This window comes from Drosophila rhopaloa, unplaced genomic scaffold (genome assembly GCF_018152115.1).
Source record: "Drosophila rhopaloa isolate 14029-0021.01 unplaced genomic scaffold, ASM1815211v1 contig_163, whole genome shotgun sequence".
Classification (NCBI taxonomy): domain Eukaryota; kingdom Metazoa; phylum Arthropoda; class Insecta; order Diptera; family Drosophilidae; genus Drosophila; species Drosophila rhopaloa.
In genome coordinates, this window is record NW_025335043.1 from 1,886,735 (window position 1) to 1,894,389 (window position 7,655).

Below are 7,655 nucleotides of genomic sequence, written 5' to 3' on the forward strand. Positions count from 1 at the left end.
CCTAAACTGTGCGAATGTGTTTGTGTAGGAGCGGAATGAGGGGGCGGCATGCAATGCAATTTAGATTTCAATCGAAGCGTATGCGCTGCGACTCGATGCGATGGAATTGTTTGTTAACATTGAAATTTATGCACTTTGCCAACTTGCAGTGGAACTCCGAAACCCAACTGACAAACTAAACTGCACACCTTAACCATTACTCCTCCACCGTTTTCCCCAGTTATCCATCTTTGAAAATATGCAAAAAGGAAAATAGGAAAAAACAATGGCTATTGGTTTTTTTTTTGGCCAGCGTCTGGGCGTCGCTAGCTCGTCAATCATGTTAATTATAACAAATCTGTCACGTACTCAACATTTTGCAACAAAAAAAGAAAAATACAAGAGTCGTTGATGCACCAAAAAAAAAAACAAAAGACAACCAAAACGCAGGAAAAGGCACGAAGCGAATGTCAGGATCCGTGCACCTCATGAAGATGATGGCGATGCCTGATTTTATGGCAGTGGCGTGCCCGTAAGCGATTTTTAAATTGCTGCGCTGCATAGGACACAGGAATAGGGAAAGGATCCTTCTTCCTGCCAGCCAGATAGAACATTGTTAGTCGAGGGCACAAAATTCCAGAGCACTGAGAGCGCCAAGTGCAGAGAAAATCAAAAACTATTGTTATTGGTCTGGGAATTTATATATAATATGTTTAAAAAGCTTTTTTTCTAAAAACTAAATAAATTTTTTGATTTTAATTGTTTCAATATTTTAAAACATGCTTGCAAATTTCTTAACGTTTTAACATACATAATGGTTTAACACATACATTTAATAATAAAATATTTTAATTATTATCCAGATTAAATATATTCCTGCCAAAATATTGATTGTTTTTTTGTTATAATTCCCAAATTATTTTATTTTGGTTTTACATTTAAAATTCATCTCACATCTCATTTTCATAGTTAATTAATTTATTGAGTTAAGATAAAATTATAGTTTTTTTCTCTACTATTTTATTTGATAAATTTTCATCTCGATTTTTTGTCAGTGGAGCATCAGGTGGAACGTGTTGCATTGGTCATGGCCCCAAAGACAAAGAACGATAAAGCGTTATCCGTGAACCATTTTCCTTGACGCCGGCCAGAAAATGGCTCGCAAATTGAGTTTGTTAATGGGAAAGAAAGAAATCAAATAGAAAATGCTGCATTATAAGTAATGCGAGTATATAGTAGAACGAATGGGGATAGGGCCGGTAAAGTTCCGACTATGACCATTACCGACTACGCAGGACGAGTTTGTTGCCAAAAGCGAAACATGTGCCTCCGCAGCGTGTATGTGAGTGTAGTCATGTGCGTGTCTGCAAAAAGCAATAGCCAAGTTGGTCTATAGGAATAAAACAGAAATGCATTCAGACGGAAATGCAAATAAATCTTAGTCACTGCAAAAGGCAATTGGCTTTGGGTCAGCCTCAGACGCCGCCTCTGTAATTCGAAATGGATGTGGGCGGAACATTTCGTGCGTATTTATATAATGCCAGATACCATATACTCTGGCTTAACCCAACACGTGAACTGGTCAAATCAAATATATAAAGTTCCTTTGCAGCTTGATTGTGTGTCCCTTTGGGACAGATCCGATTGGGAATTTATATTTGCATTTGATGTGTGGGCTGGCCTTTGTTAAGGTGGAACTCCAAGGGAATAACAATGATTGTTTGCCACTTATCCAATGTCCTTGACAGTTTATCGGGTATATTTTTGTATTTTTACCCAGCAGAGGAATACATTTGGTTTTTGATCAACATACTAAGAGTTTTAAAAGCGTTGTCAAGGGAACTAATTCATTAGCAGATGAGTAAGAAAAGCATATTGAAAAGATTTTAATTTTATATTACAAAAATTTTATAATATCTTTGATAATAACAACAAAAAATATATAGGCTTAATGTATAGACTTATTAAATTAATTAACCGGTATATATAAAGATGCAAAAGGAGTTAACAAGAGAAGTATGTTAATCGACATGCAATTTATATTCTAAAAATCTTAAATCTTTCGAAACAGAACCTCTCATGCCATGAAAGCCAAACTAATATATTAAATATCTAGCTATTTCCTTTCTATAATCATCATTATTATTTAGCTCACTTCTTATTCAATTAAGTTGTGTTGCAACTTGATTGGAAATCGCTTTCAAGTTTAGAGTTTCCTAAGCCGTTCACAAGTTCTCACACATCTCCGACTCAATGTCCATTTTCCCCTAAGCAACATTTAATTCAATTTGAACTAAAAGGAAAATTCCTTTTAGACAAACACACAACCAACACATCACCCTCTCCCAATGCTAGCATATGCATAAAAATCAGTAAAAGATTTTGCCCATCAAATGAATTTCAATGTTGTGGAGTCAGTAAAACAATTTCGAAGATTTGTTACGGATTTGCACCCGACTCAATGCAAATGCAGACCCGACAATGCCAATTGCCAGCCAGTGGAACACAGAAATAAAATCAAATAAACAGAATGGAATAAAATGAACTGGGATACCGAAAATAAAAACAAAATGTGCCCTAATGCTAATAATGTGCAAATTTTGTTGTTCTTATCCTTGTTGTGGCCTCGACTGACAGGAACCTCGGGGCGCTAGTTAGTATTTATGTCTGTGCTGGGCTTAGTGAGACAATCGGTGGGCATTAGCAGGACATTCTTCCCCCAGGACATGCTCCTCTCCCAACCCCCCACCCTTCTATTGCCCAGGTCCGGAGCTGTTTGTCTTAACCTTTTGCTTGTCGTCCTCAAAAACCTTTGCCTGATCTGCATATTTAAAATTCCTCTGTCTACGCATGCCAGCCATATGCTGCCTACCCATCAACCCTTCTCACAAAAAAAAAAATGAAAGCACAAATCCACTGCAGGCGACTGCATACATATGTCTGGGTCTTAGTCCTCGGGGCTTTGTTTTAACAAATACCAAATGGATGGACAAAATTGCCCTTTATGTCCACTTTGTGTTTTTGGGTACATCTTGTGCATAGCTTAGCCTATAAATATTTCACCATTTTTCGACAATAAATATTTTTAAATATTTAAATGCTCGACCGCAAGAGCACAGCACACAAGTTTGCTTTCCATCCTTTTTTCCTGGGTCTCCATATATATTCCTTTGTTTTTATTATCTCTATCGCCATTTTGCTGTGATTTTCAACAATGCAGTTTAATTTTATCAACAACTAATACCCATACTCATGCATGCCAGCATGCTGGGCTTGAACAAGATATTGTTTAAAGTTTTTTTCGGGTGGCTGTCCCAAAAATACCCTTTGATGGAGACGCCTAAAGACTTACTTCATTGAGGCTAATAAATAAATAAAAGGGACGAACTTTCTGTATTTATAACAGATGTACACTTTACAATAAAGCTGTTTACTTTCTTCATTATTTAATAAGTTTTAAAATTATTAAAATAATAATACAATCAGGGTTAGCATGAATTGTGGAAGGAAAATATTTAAATTCTTAAATCGTAAATTACACCTTTTCACATTTTGTTTTTGGTTTGTATAAAAATAAAATAAACATCACAAACATTTCTGATGTGACTCAAAAACAAAAGGTAACTTAAATTTAATCATAATGTTTTAATGTTAGGAAAAAAATGGAAAAATATTTAAAGTTTCAAAAACTGAATCAGAAAGAGGTTTAGATTTTAAAACATAAATAAGTTAACTTTGTTAATTTTTTATAAGCTCTATTTATAAAAATGGAAAATTAAGGTATTTAATTTTAACCATACACATCAAGTAACTCTTTCCGTCCAACATCAATGAAGAACATTGAACTTTTCGTTGTGGATAAAAGTTTTTATTTTAATCCTCCCTTTAGCCACTCCTCTGGCCAACATTTCGACCACTTTTGTTGCAGTTTTAGTTTGGCTTTCGGCTTGTCACTTTGGCATTTGCAGTAATTGCCTTTACAATGTTTGTGCACAGCTTGCAATATGCATACTTCTTCTTTGCGTTGTTATTGTTAGTTAGTTAGTAGCTATTGCGACTGTTGTTGTTGCAACTATTGTTGCTGCAACTGTTTACCATGATTTGAGCGGCTTTCAATTAGGCAAATTTCGACTCCTGCGGCGCTTGCTTTGTTGCGTCAACTATTATGCTAACTAATTTGAAAATTTTCACCCAATCCTATTACAATTTCCCACCCACTAAATAGCAAATACTTTCATATATCCGGCGACAATTTGCAGGCCATTCATATGTTCTCCATTACTTTATTTTGACTGTTGCTGCTTCAATTGTTCTTTTTTCATATTTTTGCCGATGTGGTTGTTGTACTTGTCGCATCGTCTACTGTTTTTTGCTTGTGTATTTTGCGTAATTTTTACATTTACGAGCCATTAAAAATATTTTATTGCATTTATATTTCGCTGGCTGCTTTATGGTTTGCCCTGCTGGAGATTTTCCCGCTTCCTTGTCTGTATGTGTGTGTGTGTTTTTGCAAGTGTGTGTGTGTGTTTGCGTATCCTTGACTGAGTGTGTGTGTGTGAGTCGTCTGCTACTTTGTTGTTGGGTCGCCGCGTGTGGGGACTGCTGATGACGACGATGATGATGATGATGACGACGTTGATTTATTTGACTCCTGTTTATGGTATGCACTCACCTCTATCTCCATACCCCCCGGAAAACGCCTTTTCAGCACCCCTTACATTTCATTGGTTTAACAAAGTTGCCAGGGACATTTTAAATGCTTATTTCCAGTTAAATGTTTTTGACTGCGGTGAAACAAAACGTATGCAGCCATTCTTTTTGGTATGTTAACTATGTGGATTTTGCTAGCATTGGGAGCTTTTTAAAATTTAAAATGTATTGACTAAATCAAAATTTAAAGTAAAGAAATGTCAGTGAAATACCATACTGTGTTGTTCTTGCCTAAAAATGTAGCTATTTAATATTGTATGAAAAACTTTTCTAGTTCATTTGAATTTAGAAAAACCTCAACAAAAACCATTTCTTTCATAACATATTTGGTCCACAAAGGTCATAATTTATTAAAAATTAAAATTATAATTTTTAGTAGTAAGGATAGTTATAATGTGTGGACGAAAAGTTTACAAAACATGGCTTATAAAGCTTTCTAGAAGCCTTTTTTTTAAAACAATTTTATCTTAATAGATAACTTAAAATATAGCTCTTGTTGAATAATATACAATATTTGAATTATAATTTCATTTCAAATTAAAGTTCTGCAAAAAAACTTTCGTTTTTTACACATTGTTTTTAATAAAACTCAAAAATGACTTTAATCTTTGTGTCCATATTATAATTTTAAATATTCCCTTGAATTCCTTTTCCCGCATGGCTTTCGAATATATCCCTTTAGTTTGTAAAAATTGTCACGGAATCCAAAATGTAGGAAGCGAGTCCCTGATCCAAAACTCAGGTTCAGTTAAAGCCTTCGAGCGTACATTGAGTGTGAGCGTGTGGCTTACTTGTTTATGGGTATTTGGGTTAGAAGCTCAAGTGTTTTGTTATTGAGTAAACATGTAATAAATACCGTTATACAAAATACGTGTTCGTGTTTCATGCGGAGCGACTCGTCTGTGTTTGCATAGCAGGAAAAGCGTAGAAAAACGCTGTGCTTATATGTGTGCATGGCGAAATCCTTTTACTAAATACAAACTACGTACATGCGTCTCATGTTTCAGCATCATAAAAAGTTGTTAGGATTTGAGCTGCGGTGTGGGTTTTACGGGGTAGTGACGCTTTCTCCACTGATTGTGGTTCTCTATTTAAAAATGCCCGAAAGGCATAGAAAATAAATGGAGGTAAAACTGGTTTTGTAAGCCCAATGAAAATTTAAGTTTTTGCCTAACCTTACACGAAGGATTAACGTTTTCCATTTTAATTAATTATGCGCTCTCCTTTGAAGTAAAAGCTATTTTGTTTATCATTTCTAAAGCTCTTTATCTAACAGCATTCCAGAAAAAATTCAATCAGTTCCACATTTTTCAATAATTTTCATTATCTATATTGCGCTTGTCATTCATTATTAATTTTTAGTCATTTTTTTAGCTAGCCATAAAAACGTTTTGTACTCCCCCAGGTGCATAATTTAAATAATTCAGTTTAATTACTGTTGGTAAATTACTGAACATATTAGGCAAATACAAACAACCGCACACGCACACACACTTGCCTGAATAGAAAACCTTCTGTGACTCATATGTCAATAGGAGATGTCCTTTTGTTTGCCCAGAAGCGTCACATAAATTAATTATGCACAACATTTATTAATTGTCAGGAACAATTGAATGCAGTTGGACGTAATACAATATACGGAGAGGTCAAGGGAAGGGTGCTGCAAATCAAATGAAATCAATTATGGGCAAAGTCAACTTGGGCTGAATGACAAATTGAATTTAATTGCCCGTCGACGTGGCAGAAATGTTCCCTCTTTCGTTTCGGGCAAGGTTGCCCACTTTTTGCTAGCTCCGTTCTTTTTTGTTGATTTTTTTTCCCTTAAATTGGTGTTTGCCCGACACTTGACACACTTGACAATGACTCCGCATTCGCTTGGCTTCTCTTGGCTCAGACTTTTCCTCCATCCGCCCCGTGGGTCCAAAAGCGCAGCACTCAGCACTGAAAATGTTTGCCGTTTAGGCCAGCACTTACGGAGACTTTGGGGGGGCGGAAGGGGGATGAAAGGGATTCTGGCCGCCTGCATCAGAGCTGGAACCTATAACTAAAAAAAAATAAGACAGAAGAACCAAAATAAAGCAGGGGGAAATGGCAGTTTTAACAAAATATAACGAATCCAAGTACTTCTACATTAAGTCAAAGAAAACTAAAATTATTATACCCTCTGCAAGGGTATAAAAATAGATTAAATTGGATGTTTTGATCCGGAAATCAATTGAAAACTTTAAACCACCTTTTGCTTAACCTAATTTGAATATATCTATTATATGTATATGCTATTTCGTCTACGGATATTTTTAAGCTTAATAAATATTTACATTTTGTGGTAATAGCTTTTACATTTAATAAAATGTAACAAAATTATCTAATTTAATCATGATCATAAAAGGACTTACAACAAAATTTATTTGGTATTGCAATTAAATTTTCTTTCAATTATATTAAAACATTTGCAATTAAACTAAAGTTAAAAAATAAACAAAATATTTTGGCGGGATACTTTAGACTATTCTCTGGCTAAATATTACAAAAAATAAGATGATCCTGGAATCAAGATGAATGGGCAGCACTGTCCTGCATATCTAGCTGTCATCTGTGGACTCGTTTGGAACGTCCATTCCATAGCATACCATCGCATGCTGGTCTCTGGCAAACTCATCAGCATTCAACGTTATTGTCACTGAAAAATACACACAATTATCGTTACAAATTGCTGTTAACTCTCACATGCACAGTCTGCGGGTGGAGGAGGAAAATGTTAACATTTCGCTTCTCTCTCGCCAGCATTTCTTTCTGGCATTTCTTTTTTTTTTTTGTGTCAATGGAAAGTGCTATTGAAAGTGTATATGTGGGCGACCCATTCACATGGACACGGGCCACGCCCACAAACAGGCAGGGCGGCAAGAAATAAGTGTGTCGGAAGTCGCCCTCAAGGCATGCGGATTGCACATTGTTGATGACGCTGC